Source organism: Nannospalax galili, unplaced genomic scaffold, assembly GCF_000622305.1.
Source record: "Nannospalax galili isolate Female #2095 unplaced genomic scaffold, S.galili_v1.0 scaffold800, whole genome shotgun sequence".
Classification (NCBI taxonomy): Eukaryota; Metazoa; Chordata; class Mammalia; order Rodentia; family Spalacidae; genus Nannospalax; species Nannospalax galili.
Genome location: NW_008347125.1, coordinates 4,132,598 through 4,154,187, shown reverse-complemented (window position 1 = coordinate 4,154,187; position 21,590 = coordinate 4,132,598). Strand labels below are relative to the sequence as shown.

General features: G+C 45.1%; 1 protein-coding gene and 2 pseudogenes across 1 annotated transcript in view; all 3 read left to right on the top strand.

Annotated features, from left to right (window-relative positions):
• The window catches only part of LOC108491340, a 6,799-nt pseudogene extending 3,759 nt beyond the window's left edge, over positions 1 to 3,040 (top strand).
• The window catches only part of Ccng2 (cyclin G2), a 47,392-nt gene that overhangs the window by 15,069 nt on the left and 10,733 nt on the right, over positions 1 to 21,590 (top strand). The gene's annotated exons all lie outside the window — the stretch shown is intronic.
• On the top strand, positions 4,841 to 8,512 carry LOC103742487 (annotated as a pseudogene).

The window sequence follows — 21,590 nt, the reverse complement described above, 5'->3', positions numbered from 1 at the left end:
TTATATATTCTGGTTATTAAACCTCTGTCGGATGTGTCACTGGTGAAGATTTTCTCCCATTCTGTGGGTTTTCTGTTTGCTTCCTTGGTTGTCTCCTTTGATGTACAGAAGCTTTTTAGTTTAATGAGGACCCATTTGTTAATTCTTGCCCTTGTTTCCTGAGCAATTGATGCGCGGTTTAGAAAATTATAAATGATCCCTGAAAGTATAGTCTTGAGGAGTTCATCTCTTTACATTTAGCCTCTGGTGGGGGCCATGAGCTCTACTTCTGCGGAGAAGGTTGTGGACCTGAGTGATATCATCATTGCCCCCTACCTCGGGTGCCCCAGGATGTCTGCCTCAAAGCTCATTGGCTGAGCATTGAAGGCTGCCAGCCAGCTATACCAGAGAATCCACCCCCAGCTCCCAAAGAACAGCAGAAGGCTGAGGCCACAGAACCCCTGAAGTCAGCAAAGCCAGGCCAGGAGGAAGAGGAACCCCGAAAAGGGAAAGAGAAGAAAGCGCCTCCCCTGCTGGAAGGGGCCCCTTTCCGCTTGAAGCCCCACAGCATCCACGAGCTGTCTGTGGAGCAGCAGATGTGCTGCAAAGAGATCACAGAAGCCTGCGTGGGGTCCTGTGAGGCCAAGAGGGGAAGCTTTGCAGACCATTGCCACCGAGCGGGGGCTCTATCAGCTGCTGCCATGGTTCAGTACCTTCATCTCAGAGGGGGTCCGAGTGAATGTGGTCCAGAATAACCTGGCCCTGCTTATCTACCTGATTGATGTGCATGGTGAAGGCCCTGCATCCTCAGCAGACAACTGTGCCTAAGGCCAGATGCGAACAATCACTGGGTGCTCAGGAACTTTGCAGCCCGCCTGGTGGCCTAGATCTGCAAGCATTTCAGCACAACTACCAACAACATCCAGTCTCGGACCTCCAAGACCTTCATCAAGAGCTGTGTGGATGGAAAGACTCCCTGGATTACCTGTTATGGCTCCATTGCAGGCCTGGTGGAGCTAGGACACGAAGTAATTAAGGCTCTGATTCTGCCAAGGCTGATTCAGGAAGGGGAGCTAATCCGAAGTGTCCTGGAAGGGCCTGGGCCTATGCTGAGCAACACCGACCCACTGGAGCTGACCATGTGCAGAGCTTTCTCCTGAAACACTGTGCCTCAGTACTGGCAAAGCTGCAGCCACCACCTGACAATCAGGATGCCTACTGGGGAGAATTTGGTCCCTTGGGCCCCTTCTCTGCTCCCATGTGGTGAAGGCTCAGGCCCAGGCTGCTCTGTAGGCTCAGCAGGTCAACAGGACCACACCACCACACAGCTTCTGCCCATACTGACCCTCTCACAGGCCCCTAGCCTGCTGAAGGTCCGTGTCTCCATTGCCTTGCCTGTCCAGACATTGATGTCTTTACCAGCTGCTGCCCTGCCTCAACCTTATCATCCTCCAACAAAGTTTATCCTAAAGTCCTCATCTCCCAGTGCCTCATCCACCCAGCAGGTCCTATCCATCAGCACCTCAGCCCCTGGCTCAGGCTCCATCACCAACTCTCCTGTCATCACCAAGGTCCCCAGCGTGCAGCCTATCTTTAAGCTGGTCTCCACTGATACCACTGCACCCCTCCCCCCAGCACTGCTCCTGCTGGTCCTGGCAGTGGTCAGAAATACATCTTGGTCTCCATTCTCCCAAAAGGGGAGGGCAAAGAGCCCCCCCCACTCATCCTTCTCCACACCCTCCCCAATCCTCTTAACTATCCCCACTTAGTGCAATGCCCTCTGTGGGGTAGGGGTAGGGGGAGCAGGAAGCCTGGGTCAGTCCAGATCCAGCGACTCCAAAGGCTCCCAGCCTACTAGATCCACCTCCCCTCAGTCTGCTTCATGATGGTGTCCAATGCTGAACTCCTGCAGTTTCCTGCCCCTACACAGATGTTATTAGAGGTAGATGGACCAAGGAGTAGGCTGTTCCTCCGGTGACTTTTACATACTATACAGTGAGTTCTTCAGAATAAAAGCTGAGTTTGTAAAAAAAAAATCAAGGAAATTAAGTTCTCACAGCCATCCTGAAGAAAAAAGAATCCTCCAACCAACACCCATCCAGATCCAGGCATCCCCACTATTCTGTCTCATCCGGACATGATCACATTGCTTTCCTTCATGGCACCATCTTCTACTTCCAGGGCCAGACTTCAGTGCCACCATGCCCAAGATGATTCAGAGCTGTGCCTTGTATAGCCTGTCATCGTTAATGTCAGGCATGCTAGAGCTGTCAGCCTGGATGCCATCCAGGAAGTGGAATATGTGAAGGAGGAAACCAAGATGACATCCCTGCTTGAGTGTCTCCAGACACCCCCACCGGTGCTCATCTTTGCAGAGAAGAAAGCAGATGCAGATGCCATCCACGAATACCTACTACTGGGGAGGATTGATGCTGTGGTTATTCACTGGGTCAGAGACCAGGATGAATGAACTAAGGCCATGGAGGCATTCTGGAAGGAAATGAAGAATATCCTAGTGTCTACAGACGTCCCTCCCATCCAACATATCAATTATGACATGCCTGAAGAAATCAAGGACTATGTGCATCAAATTGGCTGCACTGGGCACTCAGGAAACACTGGCATCACCACCACCTTCATCAACAAGTCCTGTGATGAGTCAGTCCTCATGGACCTCAAGGCCTTGCTGCTGGAGGCCAAGCAGAAGGTTCTCCTGTGCTGTAAGCCCTGTAATTTGTGAATGAGTCCATGCTGGACATCTGAGGGCACTGTGGCTGTGCCTTCTGTGGAGGTCTGAACCATCAGATCACTGACTGCTCCAAATTGGAGCCTGTGCAGACCAAGTAGGTTAACTTGTCAGAGGAACTTGTAGGAGAGGCTAGCTCAGATACTGGTGAGGGGAGACCACACCTTGGCAGAACGGATAGACATCTCTGCCTATTTAAACCTTACCCTTCATATTAAGACCCTGAAAATGGACCTGATGTGTTGGGGGTGGCCCTCTAGATCTTTGTACCTTTCCCAATGCAACCACATTGAATAAATCTCATTTTTCAGCTTTTCCCTATTAATTGGCTCTTTAATTGACTTAACTAAAGATAGATGGGTGAACACTCTGAGGGATATCAGGACACAGGCTCTGATCCTAGTTCTCATAACAATAATGGACTGTACCCTCAAACTCTGAGGGAAAGTAAGGTCTTAAGTAGGCTTTGTCAGGTATTTTGTCACAGCAAAGAGAAAACACGTTATAGAAACCAGACCATGTACTGTTCCATCTCCAGGGCTTACTTCTACACTTCAGCAGCTTTGTTCCCTTACTTGGTGCTTTCTAGAATGTTCAAGACTTTGTCACCTTAGATTTTGCATAGATTAGATTACACACCCAAACTAAAACTAATTCTGTAGGAATTTTAGTTCAAAGCTGAAGTCTACAACTTTGGTATAAAAGTTCTTGGAAAATTGGGGCCGGGGGGGAGATGGCTCAGCAGGTAAGACTGGCTGTTCTTGTAGAAGACCAAGGTTTGAAGCCCAGCAGTATGGTAGCTAAGACTGTCCATAACCCCAGTTCCAGGGAATTTGATGCTCTCTTCAGTCTTGTGGGTACTGCATGGTAGGGGTGAACTTACATACATGCAGGCATAACACTCATACACAAAATAAAACAATTTTTTAAAGTTCATTTAAAAAAAGCCAGACTTAAAGTTCTGATTTCCAGAGTGTTGGCTGGGCATTGATTAAATTCTTTGACCCACAGCTGAGCCATTATGTAGCTTAGTAGGTTGTAAGCTCTCAGAGTGTGAGGACTGCCCTCCAGAGTGTGCTGATGCAAAGGGATGTTAACCTTGCCTCAGACTTCTCAGCCCAGTCTCATGAAGAAGGAATCTCCAGGACTCTTTGCTGCCTTCTTCCTCTAGCTACCTGCTTTCATGACCAGGGCTGGCTAGTTTAAAAGTATCAGCATGAGGGGGAAGAGCTACTGCCCCAGGACTTTAGGTTCTGGAAAGCATTAGAGCCTTACCTTAAAAGTCTTACAGGGTGTGGTGAGATAAAAAGATTAGAATTCCTTGTTATAAAACAAGTTCCACATTTTATGGGGTTTGAAAGAATAAGATTAGTATTTAATGTTCCCAGTACCCCCTGAGCTTGAAGCAGTTAGAGTGGTTTATGTAAACACTTTCATTCCCACTCTATTCCTCTTTAGGGTTAAACAGGAGTTTATCTAACACTACGATGGAAATCACTGTCTGTTGTCTGGTGGGGAATGGCAGAGGGAGAAGGCAGCTGGTCTCATTGTAACCAAAAAGAGCAGAGAAATGAATGTTCATGCTCAGTTTGATTTCTCTTTTTCACTGAGTCTATGAACTTAGTCCATGAGATGGTGCCACCCACATTTGGAGTGGGCCATCTTCCTGCTCAGTTAAAGCTTTTTGGAAACACCCTTAGGTATGATTCCATATCCATCAAGTTAAGATGATTAACCATTATAGCTGGGCAGGGTAGCCCAGGCATTTAATTCCAGCATTTGGGAGGCAGAGGCAGGCAGCTCGCTTAAGAGTTCTAGGCCAGCATGGTCTACATAGCAAGTTCCAGGCCAGCTGGGTCTACAGGGAGACCTTGTCTCCAAAATAGAAAAGATTAACCACTGCATGAATCCTTCTCACCATGAGAATGAATTCATTGGAACTGAGGTGAGGTAAAAGATTTTAGACAAAAGACACTGAGTACAGAAACACTGGTTTGCTAGTGGGGGTGACAGGCCGGAAGCAGGAGCTGTGAGGCCACAGCTGTAGACTTTAGTGGTGCCCAGCAGAGGGAACAAGGCCTGCATGGACCAGGCCGGGCTGCAGGCAGGAAGACGTCCAAGCCCCTCGCGATGCAGGTGCTTTCGGTGGCAGCCAAAGCCCAGGGCCAGGAGATGGTGGAGCAGAGGCGCAGGCGAAGGGGGTGGCGGGAGGGCGAAGGGGGTGGCGGGAGGCCCCGCACTGATGAGAACAGGTTCGAAGGGCAGTCAAAGCTCTGTACCTACATGAGCCCAGACAAACACCCTGGAACGCCTTCCCAGATTCAGGAAGAGAATTCAGTTGGGCCCAGGGAAGTCAAACGTCAGGGGAAACCTTTAGCTGGAATCTCCAGGAAGCCAGAAGAGAAAAAGGTTGGCAAGGCCATCCAAAGCTCCATCAAATCCCAGGGACAGAAGGTCAACTACGCCAGCAGAAGTCCCCAGGCCGCTTTCCCAACACACAAATCCCAAGCAGCCCAACCTCCAGGAAGTCCGCCCCTGTCCCGTGCATCCATCCAGGCAGTGGGTACTAAGCAAGTTCCGAGAGAGGCCCTCAAGGACAAGCAGGCTCCTGGGGAGAAGGCTCCAGGACCAAGGCAGCAGAACTGGAAGGTCACAGACTTCTTCCCGGTGCAAAGGAGCTGCAGGAAGAGCAAAGCTGAACTGGAGTCGGAAGCGAGGAACAGAATAGACGAGTGGATTGAGAGCGGTAAGGAAGAAGGCACGAAAGATCGTCCTCATGGCCGGCAAAGGCAGGGGTGTGGTTGCCACCAAGCAGTTCTGACAGGGAGCCTTCGTGGTGGAGTACCACGGAGACCTGGTGGGCGTGGCGGGGGCCGAGAAGCAGGAGCTGAGTATGTGCAGCCGCCCTCCACCCGCTGCTACAAGTACTACTTCCAGTACCTGAGCAAAGCCTACAACGTGGACGCGAGACGACGCGCCTGGGGAGACTGATCAACCACAGCAAGCGTGGGAACTGCAGGACTAAAGTGCATACCATTGACAGCGTGCCCCACCTCATCCTCCTAGTGTCCAGGGAGGAACTCCTGTATGACTATGGGGACCGCAGCAAGGCCACCCTTGAGGCCTTCCCCTGGCTGAAGCGCTTAGCACTACGTAGCCCTCCCAGACCCCTCCTGGCCCTCCAAGGACGCAGTGCTCTCAAAGGGAAAGGATTTGTTTTACCCACACTTAATCTTAGCAAACTACTTCAGTTTTTTAAAAGTATATTAAAACTGGGGCATGGTGGTGTGCCTTTAATTCCAGCACTTAGGAGGCAGAAGCAGGAGTACCTCTGTGAGATGGAACCCAGCCTGGTCTACACAGTAAATTCTAGGCCAGCTGGGGCTACAGGGAGACCTTGTCTCAAAAAAGACTATATGATGGCTTTTCAGTGAATTATTTAAATATCTGTTTTAGGGTTCCAAGGTGGACTTGTACAGATAGCTTTATATTACCAAAACTTGCATATTTCAGTTATTTTTGTAACCTTTGCATAAAGGTTGAATGTGTTTCCAGTACTCCTGCGCAGGCTTTAGAGGAAAGACTAAGTCTGAAGTAAGAAACCAGGTGAGGCTCTGCATCAAGTTGGAAACCACAACTCCTATGTACCCCATGTTTAAGGACAGGAGGGTGTTAGATTTAAGAGAGGAGAAAAGTAAGAATTAAGAAATAAGAACCAGAGTCAGACCTACAACAGGCACAGCAAAGCACAGACACCTTCCTGCAGGATGAAGGCATCTGCATTAAAGCAATAACCCGAACTGAAACAAGCATAGATCATTAAGATCCAGAGTGTTTTAAGTCCTGCTAAGTTCTAAATTTGTGGCAGAAACAAACCAGATCAGGCCTAGATTTGACATATCCCACGCAGTAACAGCCTGGGATTTGAGCCGTGACTGCTGTAGACCAAGGTACACGCTTGAGGGTTTGTTCCTCATTTTGAGACCAACCCCGAGAACTCTGCTCGGCAATGTCTTTTGGTAAGTACAGATGGTTCCAAGTTGAGTTCCTACACTGGCTACTCTGAGCTCCTTGGAAAGTACACTGGTAGTTTTTGCAAACACCCTTCCACACGGTACTTTGAGTTGACCATTAGCTATTCATCAAGATCCCACCAATGTCCACATGCCCCTGGCATTCAATACAGTTGTTAGCCAAGTTAAGTGACCTTTAATAAATACCTTAAAAAAAAAAAAAGCAACACCTACTCACTGCAGCTAGTTATAATGTCAAAGCCTTAATTCTTTCATCTTTGACCATTTAACTTCCTCTTTCAGCTGTCCCAAGCTTATCTGAGTGTCTAACACCTAAAGAGATGTCTTCAACTATGAAGGGTTTAGATTTGATAGGGAAGAGGTATCACATAACTACAACCTGTTAAGGAAAAATCCACTGGCTTCTGGCCTTGACTAGTTTCAGGCAGCCACCCAATACTAAGAAACCCAAACTGTGAACTGAACCCAGTGTGGCCTCAGCACAACTTCAGGATTTGGATTAATGACACCCTCAGAGAAAGTCAGGATTTGAGCTAAGAGTGGGGTCAGAGACAAGTATGTAGAGAGGGTACAAGCAGAGGTGCTGGATGGACTGAGCCCAACAGTGAGAAAGCAAAGATGAACATCAGGCCAAAGGACAGGAAGGAACCAATGTAAGGACAGCTCTGACAGGAAAGGGAATTCTGAACTATTCTCCATCTTTGCTTTCAAGTCAGTGTCTCATGTAGCCAGGCTGCCTGCAAACTAAGGACCTGGAACTTCTATTCTTCCTACTTCTACCTTCCAAGTGCTGGGATTGCAGGTGTGCATTGCTACAAGATCAGATCAAACCCAGGGCTTCCTGCATGCTAGGCGAACATTCTATCAACTAAGCCACATCCCCAGTCTTAAAGCTGACTTTTGGTGCTTTTCACCATCAAGTTAGGACCTCATCTTCTAGCCATAACAGTTTGATGTCTAAAGTCATGTGGCTCTGTGAAATTCGGCAGAAACAGCTACTTTGCAAGGTCAAATTCACCTGAGGTTCAGTCTGCCACTAGTTGGGTTAATAGATGACAGCTATTTGGTAGGTTAGGTGGAAAGAACTCTCTTGTGTCTGTTTTCAATTGAGGTTTTTATTTGCCTGCTCATCTATAGATCTGTAGACATGAAGTCAGGTCATGTGTACAAGTTGAACATCTTCCCTATTTATAGTGATACGGTTTTCAAAATGAAGAGGGGCCTTTCTTATACACCATTCATTATACACTTAAAATTGCCTTAAAACTCACACTAATGCCTTAGAATTCACAAGAAATCTGACCAGATTGATTGGCACACTGTGTAGTGTTAAACTGTCGGGAAGCATTGCTCCCCCTGAGCTGCATCCTGCAGGGGCTGCTACACTACTCCCCAGGTGTCCCTTTGATCATTAATTAGCATCAAGCCACATAGGCAGAGCTTCAAGAGTCTTGTTCTCATCGGTGGAGCGATTCTGTGGCAAGAGTTAGCACCTAAGATTCAGGAGTCTGTTGAGCAGAGTTATGTACATGAAAACAAGAACTTTGCTCTTCTGCTTGAGCACCTCTTCCTCAGACACAGCAACTTCCACCAGCCCTTTTCACCTATCACAGAAGTGCTTTCTGATGAGCCTGCTGAAGATCCCACAGCCCAAGGTGAATACATCACCCTCAGGGCAAAGGTTTTATACTTATACCAGTATTTCATGAGACAGCTACTTTCTAAGGTGAAAATTTTTACTCCTTCAGGGTAGAAGAAGGCTTATAAATCAAAGATTGATGCTTTAAAAACACAGCAGCTCCATTTTCAAACATCACCAAGTGTTGCTTGACCCTCTAGGTAATGCAAATAGAAGCCTCTTTGTCTCAGAATGAGCACTTGGCATTCCATTTCTACCATTGCTCTAGATGGGCCTTTCTCTAACAAAGACTCCAGGCTCCCAAGTAAATATTGGCAGAAAGCACTTTACAACCTGGTTCTGGAGAGAAAGATTTAGGGACTTCCTTTTGACATAGAATCTCTAAGCCTATTTCTTCTAAGACATGGAAAAGTGGTTTTGCTAAAGCACGGAAGTTTGAGCAAAGAAGAAAAAGCTTGCAGGTAATTGTTCTAAGAGAAAGACTATAGCTTAAATCTCAATTTGGAATCCAACTTTTAACTTCTCCCAGAGCCAAGCCCTCTCAGAAATTCCAGTACTTAGGGGCTTTGTATTTCAAGGAAAAGGACACATGCATAAAAGCACACTTTCAGGAAGTCGCTGTGACCTCTTAGGGGTGCTTTCCAAGAGCCCAATGACTGGTTCCCCTTCTCTGAGTCCGTTAACCTGCTTGCCAGGCTTTCCCTGCTTCTTCCTCCTTTCCCTCTGCAGCGAGTTCGCCAAAGCTTCCCCTGAAACACACCAAAGTTTGGTCCTTGCCACCCACTTCTCTCAGCTCTCAAAAGTAAATAAATCCTTTTATTCCTGCACAGCCCAGGACTTCCACCCGGATCAGCCCACACCCAACAGCATTAATGATCCTTCCTCCAGGGCTGTTTTGTATACTCTGAGGCCAGCCTCCTTCAGTCCAGACCAACAATTCAGAATGCCCAGGCACGAGCTGAGCTCTGCAATTGGTCCCTGACTGTAAGCAGGTGAAATCAGGCTTCTAGAAGTTTCAGGCCTTTCTCTACAGGCTTATTATGATTTAAAGAAGCATTGCTCACCACCCCCATGCTTTGCCCACATTGTGAAGTTTGCTGAGCTCTTAAAGATGCATTTTAAGAGAGTAATTTAATTACCTTTAAAAAGTAGCTGAACCAAATCCTCCTCTAGCATCTTATACTTTATATGGCAGGTGTTTAGTGGGCCTTAAGACATTCAGAAGAAGAAATGAGTATTTAATCAGACACTGGTGTTAAGTGTTAAATGTCTTTAACCTCAGACAATGTTGATGAACAGTTTCAGTCATCTGTATGTCACTCTATCATTCTTTTACTCAAAGGTTTTATTGAGGCTTACGATTCAACAAGAGCAAGGACGGAAGCAGGTAAGACTCAAGGTCTTGTCTGTTTTTTGAGACTACATGAGAGGAAGCCTGCGAATGCTCAGCATACACAATTCTGGGGAGCCAATTCCATGTGTGCATTTGGAAGTGAAAAGCATTGGTTGATATTAAGATAATAGTGATCCAAACAATGTAAGGAAATGATCTAACTAATGAAAATCATTGACAAACCTTACCTGTAGAGGAACTGTAAATACTACATGTGTGTATTCCCCCGTGAAGGAGTTGGGATATAATTCTCCTCCAATTCAGTATAACAATTCTTTTTTTTTAACATTTTATTATTTTTATTTTATGTGTATGCATGTATTGCCTGCATGTAGGTAAGTGCACCTGTGTTGTGCAATGCCCACGGAGGTCAGAAGAGGGTGTCAGATCTCCTGGAACTGGAGTTACAGACAGTTGTTAGCTGCCATGTGGGTGCTGGGATTCGAACCCAGGTCTTCTACAAGAACAGTCAGTGTTCTTAACTGTTGAGCCATCTCTCCAGCCCCAGCATAACAATTCTTAATGACTCACAGTAAAACAGCTTAGGAAAAAGAAAAACAACTTTACATTGAAGAAATCTGACAAACACTACATGAAGCGAGTGACACCAGTGACGGGTCATGCTGCTGTGTGTTCCCTGTTGTGACGTGGTGAGAACTATTCACCTGTGGTATGCTTCCTCAAAACCCCTAACTCCAAACTAATCATGAGGAAACATTAGACATAACCAAACAGAGGGGCATTCTACAAGTCCCTATCTAGTACTCTTTAAAAGAAGTAGTAATTAAGGGGATTGGAGAGATGGCTCAGTGGTTAAGAGCACTGGCAGAAGACCCGGGTTTGAATCCCAGTACCTACCTAGTGGCTAACAACTGCCTGTAATTCCAGTTCCAGGTTTTCCAAAGCCCTCTTCTAGCCTCCATGGACATTGCATGATATACATGCACTTACATACATGCAGGCAATATACACATAAAATTTAAAGAGAAAATTTTAAAATATTTTATTTATTATTTTTATGTGTGTTAGTGTATTGCCTGCATGTATGTGAGTGTACCCGTGTCGTGCAATGCCACGGAGGTCAGAAGAGGGCTTTGGATTCCCCTGGAAATGGAGTTAAGGACAGTTCATAGCTGCCGTGTGGGTGCTGGGAATTGAACCCAAGTCCTCTCTGCAAGAGCAGTCAATGCTCTTATCTGCTGAGCCATCTTTCCAGCCCCAAGAGAAAATTTTTTAAAAATAAGTAACACTTGGGTATGGTGGCACATCTGGTAATCCCAGCACTGAGGACTCTTAAGCAGGAGAACAGCAAGTTCAAAGCCAGCCTAGGTTTCATACTGAGACCGTGGCTGAAAAAAAAAAAAAAAAAGTAATTTAAGGTCATGAAAAATAAGGAAAGACTGAGTAAATAAAATGTACCAAAAAGACTGAGGAGACATGTTGATTAAATGAAGTATAGTGCCCTAAATGGGTTGCCAAAGTAGGGCAGTTTACCAATGGGGAAAACTGGAGAAGCAACATTGCAGTTTTGTGCTTAGCAATGCACAAAGGTGGCACTCTGTTCTGCAAGTGATTTTAGAAGTTTAGGCTGCTAACATTAGGGAAAACTGGTGAAGGGGATATGGAACTCTATTATCCCTGCAACTTTTCCTTCCTTTTTTTTTGTAACAAATATTTATTCTTTTTATTTAATGTGTATGAGTGTATTGCCTACATGTATGTAAGCATACCCTGGTCATGCCCTGCAACTTTTCCATAAGTCAAAAATTATTCTTAATAGAAATGTTTATTTAAAAGAAAAAAATAAACAAATATCCTGTAAAGTTTGCCTGAAATTTTAAGATAAACGTTCAAGAAGCCTTATGCTTCTAGAAAAATGCTTTAAAATGCACCTCCTGCAGAAGTCCTAGCTTTTCACCATTAGAATCAATTAGAGCCAACATTTAAAAAGCTGCAGTTTTAGCTGGATGAGCCTCTCAGCTGCCTGGAGGACAGAGGCAATGGAAGAAAGAGCAGAGGTGAGAGGACAGCTGGAATCCAGCCCTCATATGACCAAGTCTAGGTCAGTAGATAACTGGCTACATGTTGACATAGTTCTTTCCTGTGGCTGCCACTGGTGCCCTTTGGAAATTTTCTGATTGCAGCTGCTCACTTTCATCTTGAGTTTCCTCATGTCTGTGGTCTGGAAAACTGGGATCGTCTTCAGAAGCAGGTAGCATCCACAGGACTGGCAAAATGCTTGAGAAGACTGTGTTTAAAAGCTGGGTGTGGTGGCACATGCTTTGTAATCCCAGCACTCGGAAGGTAGAGAGAGGCAGGCTGATCTAAGATCAAGACCGGCCTGGTCTCCATATGGAGTTCTGGGCCAGCTGGGGCTACCGGAAGACCCTAAAATGGCAAAAAAAAAAAACAACGAAAAAGACAAAAGGATATATTCATAGGTAACTAAGTCGCTGGGGCTACAGGGGGACTCTGTTTCAAAAAGACAAAACAAAGCAAATACAAAGCACTGTGTTCAAAACTAACTTAATAGCAAAAGTTAAAACCATCTTCTTAGGAAGAAGCAGAGGTTTAAGAACCTGAGCTTTAGATGTATAAAGAAAGCCTGGGTTTAATTCCCAGATCTATTGCCTACTGACTGGCCTCATACCAGTTAACCTCTCTAAGCATCATTTTCCTCATCTATAAAATAGGGATCAAAATACGAGTAAGCACTCGTAACACTGCTGTGAGGCTTGTGATTGTTGATCATGCTTGGGAAACATCTAGAACAGCTCATAGCACAGAGCTGTGTTACCTAGATCTGTGTGCATCCTGACTCAGTGCAAACTCCAATCTGATTAGTCTTTCTGCTCCACCTGAGGCTCGGAGCCACAGAAGGATAAATAATTGGCTCAAGGTAACAGCTTCCATCATGGAGCTGGATTCAAGCCCCACAAACTGGCTCCAGAAGTCTTGCTCTTAGCGTGGTGCATGGCATTGCCCTTCTGTTATCAAAAAAGAAGAAAACGAAGGGGGCCAAAAATATAAATGGTTAAGGGGGGACAAAGGTCAACTCTGCTGTGAAGCTACAAATGTATAAAACTTGTAGAAATAGCCGGGCATCATGGTACACGCCTTTAATCCCAGCACTTGGGAGGCAGAGGCAGGCAGATCTCTGTGAGTTCAAGGCTAGCCTGGTCTACATAGTGAGTTCCAGGACAGCTGGGGCCATAGGGAGACCCTGTCTCAAAAAGACCAAAAAAAAAAAAAGTAGAAATAAATTTGGAACAATACCAGATCCCACTAACAGCCAACAAAGCAACATTTCATTTGCCTCTACAGACCAAGTGAGTGAACATTTCTAAGATCATGTGACAACTCCCTGTAATCAAAACTGACCAAATAAGAGAAGCCTGCTGCCCTGATGTTTATCACATGATTTCTCAGATCCCTTCCTAGATAGCTCGAGAAGAGAGAGGCCAGTTTAGAACAAGACACTTAACAGACCCCAGTGTGGAGGAGCCAGGCAGTATTCCACTGTTAGTGATCATTCTTCAAGGCCAAAGGTTGGCACTGGAGGAAGCCCGAGGCAGTGTTCCTTGGAGGTCTGCACTGCTTCCCAGCCCAACTGGATGGCAATCGCAAAAGTAAATGCTTGGCTTCGGCTCCTGATTGAGTGATCCTTTCCCTAAATTACTGTTCAGATGTTTAAAGTTGCCACCCTTTAAGCGCCTTCTCTTAGCTCACTTAGTCACCCGGGCACCAGCATCAAAGTGCCATCAATTCATTTCTGTTGAGGGCTGCTCTTGGGTTTCCAGATGTCACCTGCTTGTTGTGTCTTCTCATGGAGAATGAGTGAAGTGTTTGGGGTCCCCTTTATAAAACACTAACTCCATTCATGAGGGCTCTGCCCTTACCACCTCAGGGCCCTGCCTCCTAATACAATCACCTTAGGGTGACATTTTTAATATGAGAATTGAGGGGTAGGCCATCCAAATATATTCAGAGCATACCTAGTCCTGAAAGAGAACTAATCCCCCTTGCACCCCCTCAACAAAATGCTGACGCAGCCCTTACATACTCCAGTGTCACCACCTGTTCACTTTCCTGTTTCCTTCCAGCATGGGACTTGAGGACAATACGATCTTTAATATCTTATTTATTATTTTTATTTTATGTGCATAAGTGCATTGCCTGAATGTAGGTAGGTACACCCATGTCGTGAAATGTCTGGCAGAGGTCAGTAAGGGCATTAGATCCCCTGAAACTGAAGTTTCAGACAGTTGTTATCCACCATATGAGTCCTGGGGTTTGAACCGGAGTTCTCTGCGAGAGCAGCCAGTGCTCTTAATTGATGAGCCAACTCTCCAGCCTCGATAATACAAACCTCTTGATAGTCCATATCCCTCCAAGATTCTTGTCCAGGGCTAGGGCTAGAGCTCCATGGTAGAGCATTTCCCTTGCTGGAGTGAGGTTCTTGGCTCAATCTCCAGTACTGAAAAAAGGTGTGGAGGAAGCTGGAGGTGCTGCTCCATTACTACACTGCTTGCCTAGCATACTGGAGGACCTGGGTCAAACCCACAGCACAGAATAAACCAGGTTGGTGGCATGTGCCTATAATCCAAGCACTCAGGTGAAGATAAAAGGATCAGAAGTTCAAGGTCATCCTTGGCTATACAGAGTTCAAGGCCAGCTTGGGTTATGTGAGACCCTATCTCCAAATAAACAAAACTACAAACAACAATAACAGCAACAACAAGGTAGACATGAGGATATGGTGCAGTGGCTAAAGTACTTGCCAGACAAGCTTGTGGACCAGAGTTTGGATCCCTAGAGCCCATGTAAATGTCAGACAGGTGTGGCAGTCGACCTGTACTTCCAGACTGAGAAGGCAGAGACAAGGGATCCCCAGGGCAAGCTGGCTAGCAAGATTAGCCGTATCAGTGAGCTGTGGGTTGGACCGAGAGACTGTGTCAATTAATAATGTAGAAGAGTGATGGAAGATGATTTCTGACAGCAACACTTTATATACACATGCACATGTGTGCCAGAAACATGCAAACACACACACACACACACACACACACACACACATGAAAAGGGGGGGACAGTCCTGTCCATAAATAGTTAGGATTTTAAGGAAATGGAGGAATGAAGGAATGAATAAATACCTAGATGGCTGTATCTAAAAGTGGATGATACTAACAGAGTGATTATGGGAATAAGGGACTTCTTACAAGGTTGTATACAGGGGAGTGAAACCACAGGAAATAACGAGGCTTCCCTGAACCAGCTACAGCAGAGGACATATCCAACCTGCAGTGAACTGGCCTGACCACAGCCGAAGGAATGAATACCTGAACTCACTGTCCTGTCTTCCAATCTCCGGTTATTGCTACTCACTGGCCAGTCCAGCCAGAAGGCAGAGGACAAGGACACCGCCGATGTAATCAGCACAGGGTGGGAGGAATGCACAAAGACGTTGGGAAGGGTTGAAACAAAATATTTAATGTGTTTCAGTTCCAAACAAGAAGGGTTGACTGCAGTCTGTAGCTTAAGACAGTTTAAAAATATGACCAGAGTGGGCTTGGAGAGCTGGATCAGTGGTTAAAAGCACTTGCTCTTCTAGCAGAAGACTAGGATTTGGTTCCCAGCACCCACAGGGTGGCTCACAACCACCTGTAACTCCAGTTCCAGGAATTTAATGCCCTCTTCTGGACTCCATGTGCACCAGGCATGCACATGGTGCACATACATACTTTAGGCAAAACACCCATACACATAAAATAAAAACAAATAATTAAAAAAAATTACGGCCACAGAGATGGGAGATTTACTTGAGTGATAGAGTTCTTGTTCAGTATAGCAAAGGCCCTGGGCTTGATACCAACACTAGATAAAGTTGGTCTCATGGTACAGACCTGTAATCCCAATATTTGGGAGTTGAAGGCAGAACAGTCTAAATTCTGGGACAGCCTGGGCCCCATGAGATCCTTTTTCAAAGGAAAACAATAAAAAAAATAAGAAGGACGAATATGATCAGAGGAAAAGTATCATCTTCTAAGCAACTTAGCTCTGTGGAGAAAGACTTTGATCAGCATGTTGTGATACAAAGCTGACATACAGTTTTCTTGCAGAAGAAGCCCATTTCTTGGGGTAATAAAGGAGGACTAAGAAAGAAGAGCAGGGTTGGATGCATTTGGGGGATAGGAATGAAGGAAGGCAATAGCTGAGGACCCGGAAGGAAGACCTGGGAGAAAAGTACAATCAGCTGCGGTTTTCTCTCTGGAAGAATGCCATATCCCCGAGGAGGCAGCTCCCTGTGCCTGTAGGAGCCCAAAGTGTGATATGCTCAGTGCGGTGCATTTCTTAGCAAAGCTAATGGAGGGACTGAGTTCACATCAAGATTGGTACAGGGCTGCCAAAGGGAAGAGCCCAGGAAAGATATATTCCTTATTCAGAAAAGCAACTGTTCAGAGTGATTAAATGACTAACTAAAAGTCACATACTAGAAGGGACAGAACAGAAATCAAACCTTACACTCTTAGTCCAATTTCACCTTCAAGCTGTCTCCTTCCATTATATGTTTAACACAGAGAGAGTTCAAAGGTTGAGAATGAACCAAAGTTATGCCTCCCTGAGTACACTAGCTACAGCTCTGTAAAACTTATCTTTTATAGATACAAACTAATAGAAAGGCTACAATTTACAGAGCACATACTGTATGGCACTTTATGTGGATCATCTCATCTAACCAAAGAAACCCAAGGTATTACCTATTGCTCTTCCATTTTACAGATGAGGAGACAGATCAGAAAGATGAAGCAACTTTCCCATAGTTGTATATACTCAACTAGTGAATTGCAATTCAGAATTCAAACTGAATCTTTCCAGATAATCTCAACATCAATTTTAGAAACATTTACTTGTTTTAAGCATTTTTAAAGGGAGGATTTAGGAGTTAGATGCTCAGTGGATAGAGTGTTTGCTGCATTAGCATGAGGAAGCATTTTTGTCCCCAGGACCAATATAAGACCTGGGCACTATGGCACACACCTACAACCCCAGAACTAAGGGAGCTGAGCCAGGGGACTCCCTGGAATACACTTATGAGTCAGTCTAGCTAATCAGTGAGGGCTGGGTTCAATGAGACACACTGCTTCAAAAAATAATATGATGTTTGGTACAGGAAGACACTCAATATCAAGCTCTGGCCTCCATACTATCACCCAAATGAATGTTCCCACACACATTAACACGTACATAAACACACAATTTCTTTTTAAGAATAAGGGTACAATTTATACTTATACCTTTGTTGCTGTTGGTTTTTGCCACAGGGTTTCACTGTAACCCCAGATGGCCTGGAACTTGCTATGTGGACCTATCCCACAGAGATCCTCCTGCCTCTGCCTGCTGAGTGCTGAGACTCAAGGAATGTGCCACCATCTCAAGTCATTTCTAAATGACCAACAATATTTTAAAACAATTTATATTATTTTTATTTTATGTGTATCAGTGTATTATCTGCATGTATGTAAGTGCACCCATGTCATGCAGTGCCTTGAGTGGTCAGTAGAGGGCATCAGATGCCCTGGAACTGGAGTTACTAATGGTTAGCCACTATGCAGATACTGGGAATCAAACCCAGGTCCTCTGCAAGAGCAGCCAGTGCTCTTAACCACTGAGCAATTACTCTAGCCCCCTAAATGATCTACAATTGACGGTCTCTTTTGAAAATGGTTGCTTCCAACTCCAAAATCCATGGATCCATCATCCTGTGTCTCCCTGGCTCTCACTCCATCCCCTGTGGCCTTGCTGTGGCTGTTTTCCACATTTTTTTCCTCTGTGAAATGAGATAACCAACCAGTGGCAGCTCTGAAGTCCCACAGAGTGTCCTGAGGACAGCATATGTTAGCAGCAGTCCCCTGCCTTGATCTCAGCAGTCTCTCAGCATCCCTCATCCCACACTCAATCTTTCAGCAGGACAGCTTCAGGTCCAGGAGCTCAGGATTGAAGGGAAATGGAAACATGATTCTTTGTGGTTCCTGCTCCTAAGAGGAATGCCTGAGGCACTTAGCCTTTAGTAGTATTGAATACCATTGTTGTTCCATCCAATAGGACTGGTTCTGCCTTCACCCGGAATGGTCTTGATCAGGTCTATGGTCTACGATGCTGGTTTGATCATCTTTGATTTCCCCCTAAAACACTTTATCCATAGATGCCATTTGTTAACATTGTTATTACATCCATGAATTTTGAAAAGGTTATTTTTTTTTTTATGGACAGTAACAAATGCTACCCAGCAAAGTATGTGACTTCTCAAAGTCATGTCACTGACAAGACTCTGACCAGTTATCAGTATTCCTGAGTCCAGGTGAAATGAAGTCACCTCCTAAAGATACCCTGCTCTCTTGTCTGTAAGTCCAAAGGCTCTGTTAACTACAAGGTAATCTACTAGCATTTTAAGGTAATATATTGAAAAAAACCCCAGCAATTCCTACCTTATAATCCAGTGGTCAAAAACATTTGCTTTAGAGGAAAAGAGAAGCAAGTTTAAATCCAGATCTATCACTTACTAGCTATGGATAACGGCTTAAATTGATTTACATCTCTGAATCCTGGTTGTCTGCAAAATGGTAGATGTGCTGGCTGCCTTCCTAACAGCTACCTTTTCTGTCTCCTACAGGAAATCTGGCCTGGTTGTACGATCATGTGCCCAGACAGGAATGCATGCTTGTTCAGATTCTCAGGAGTAGGTTCCTGTCTCTGACAGTATTCTTATCAATGAATCAGATATTGAGGTTTCTGGAGAGCTTTGCTTTCCTTGGTAAGCTCCTGCCACTTCCTTTCCCCTTCCTGCTTGGGCCCACTTGCCATCCTCCCCTCCCTCCAGGACTTGAATGCTGTGTTTAGCAGTAATGCCACATTACTGCTATGCCTTAATAACAACAACAATAATAATAATACAGCCTGACTCTTAGCATCCATTTTAAGGCCAAGAGCAGATCTGAACTGAAAGCCTTTTCCTTTAGATTTCTCTCAGAACTATGTTTTAGAACAAGGGCTTGCTCATTGTTTTTCTGAAACACTGTCTCCAGCATGAAATGAGAAGGAAAAGTTGGTCCCTGGTTTGAGAATTCTATCCTTCTGATCCCTAGACCTATACCAACACAGCAAAACACACACATATACACAATCATAAACAGATGTTGCCAATTTCATTGTTTGTAATGGGTTAAGCACTGTTTGTAGTGCTTGATATGTAAATAAACACACATACATTCCTACATTAAGTTCAGAGCAAGGAAGGGTCATAGGGATATAGGGTCATATGCCCAGGACACAAGAGCAGCACATGGCTCAGTGAGCTTGTCTACACTGTAAACACCTAAGATAAGATTAATTTGGGGGGCTGCAAGGTTTAAATAAAAGTCATTTGTCCAGAGCACGTCCATATTGTAAGAGTCATTCCAACACTCAAACACATTTCTTCTTATATTTTAACTACACTATTTCTTGGCAGAAATAGACAGCTAGCTAGTTGAAATGGGAGCCCTCCCTCCCTCCCTTCCTCCCTCCCTTCCTTCCTTCCTTCCAATATGTTCAAAGACTCATTTCTAAACACTCCCCTCAGAATCTCCCTAGAGAAACCTTGCTATCTAATGAGTAAGCTACAGTTCGGGTTTATGCTTTCAGTGCCTCTCCATGTTTTAAGAGTGAGTCCCACATCTGCACATGGTCCAGACCTGAGTTCCTTTTCTTCTCTTAGCACTAGAGACATTCAGGGCCATCTCTGCAAGAGAAAACACAAGAAAGATCAGGGCAACTACTCTCTCCTTCAGATCTACTCTGTTGCAGGTTCTCCTCAGGCCAGCTGTGAAGACCCTAACCTGGATCAGGTCCCCTGCCGAATTGAGGGGGGGCGCAAGAGGTGCGGAGTCATGACACACAGACCCAGGGAGTCGGGTAGAAGCAAGCACTAGGCGAGGTGCTGCAGGCTCGTTTAATGCAGGAGGGGACAGGCCTTATTATTTCCCTTTTCTCTGCCCCCAAGTCCCTACAGTCAGCGAATTGTTTTCTAATTGGTCCGGGCCATGCAGTCTGTCAGCAGTCACTGGGCTCAGGAGCAGGGTATGGAGGAGTGGGCTCCTTTTGGCGGGCTATTTGTGGACCAAGAAGTGAAGTGAATTCTCGCTGAATCCTGGGGCTCTGGGTCCACACCATCTTTGGAGGCCTCCTGCTACACTGCTCTGCTCACCTGCAGGGCTTTTCACCCAGCATGCTGATGGTCTCCTGTGGTAGACAGCACTCTTGTGCTCTCTAGCTTCTGGCTGGAGGGAGGGTGATAAGGGAGGTCAGTGTATTTCCTTCCTTGGCTCTCTCCCGTTGAAGCTGTGGCCTCTCATATGAGCCCTAGATTCTCTCAAGTTCTCTTTTCCGTACAGCCCTTCTGTTTGGGTTCCAGAACTCTTACCCTTCTTTCATCTCTTTGAGGCTACTCTGGTTAGGGTGACTGTTTCTGCCCTCCTTCAACTGCGCTATCCCTTATGACCCCCTACATCCTCTCTGACCTTTGGGAACAGGATAATTCAGAGGCCTTCATGTCTTGTTGACTGTGCCATATTTCTCTAAGAATATTGATAGAGATTAGACAATCCAAACAGTCTGTATTTCTAAATAATGCCTCTCAGATTTCTCAGGGTCCAGAGTTATAACACATAAAGCACAGGCACTCGGAATCTCCCTTCTAAGCCCAGGAACACAGAAGTCCCCCTCTCCTACTCTGTACTTCTTCAACCATGTGTAAATTATTGGTTTTGGATCTGTCCCCCATGATTCTGTCTTCTTCTGACAATGTGCGAATGATATTTGGGATGCTGACGCCTTACTGGAAGAAGGCTGATGCATTAATAGTTTCTTTTAAAAAATATTTTATTTTCATTTTTATTTTATTTTATGTGTATGAGCGTATTGCCTGAATGTAGGTAAGTGCACCCGTGTTGTGCAATGCCTGCAGAGGACAGAAGAGGCTGTCGGATCCCCTGGAACTGGAGTTGTGGACAGTTGTTAGCTGCCATGTGGGTGCTGGCATTCGAACCCAGATCTTCTGCAAGAACAGTCAGTGTTCTTAACCACTGAGCCATCTCTCCAGCCCAATAGTTTCCATCTATAAACCACATCATCTCCCTGGATCATGTCACTGGCCCAGTAGTCTAAATATTCCATGCTGCCCCACAGACTGCACTATCAAAGGAAGCAAATTTGCCTAAGAAATGCACACTCTGCATTACTCCACTGGAAAAAAAAAGTGGATTACAGGTTATAGGTTGTTAACATTTAAAAATTGCTACTTACCGAGACATATAACTTAAGTTTGTCAGGGGCTTAAATAAATGCAAAAGCTTCCTTTTCAGATTAGAAACCACAAGTTTATGAAGGACCCTGGGATAATATACATGGTCACTCTTTTCCAGGGTTAGTCTTTAGCTTTTCAGGCCTTAAAAGTGATATCTTGGTACCCTGAGGAAATATTGATTTTACAAAGTAGAAAACCAACATACTAAATAAAATAAAACTTATTACATGGGAACTTATATGCAATTATGGGAACCATATATAGAACTTGGTAGCTGCAAGTGACAGGGGAAAAAGGGGAAAAAATGTATTAAGCCATAGGAACATTGTTTAACAACAAGAAAGAGCAGTTTCATCAATATTGCCAAGAAAGGACATTTTTAACATGTTCACTTATGGCCTCATAGGCACAAGCAACTGACACTCCCGTCATCGGGACTGCATTTAGTATCAGGAGGG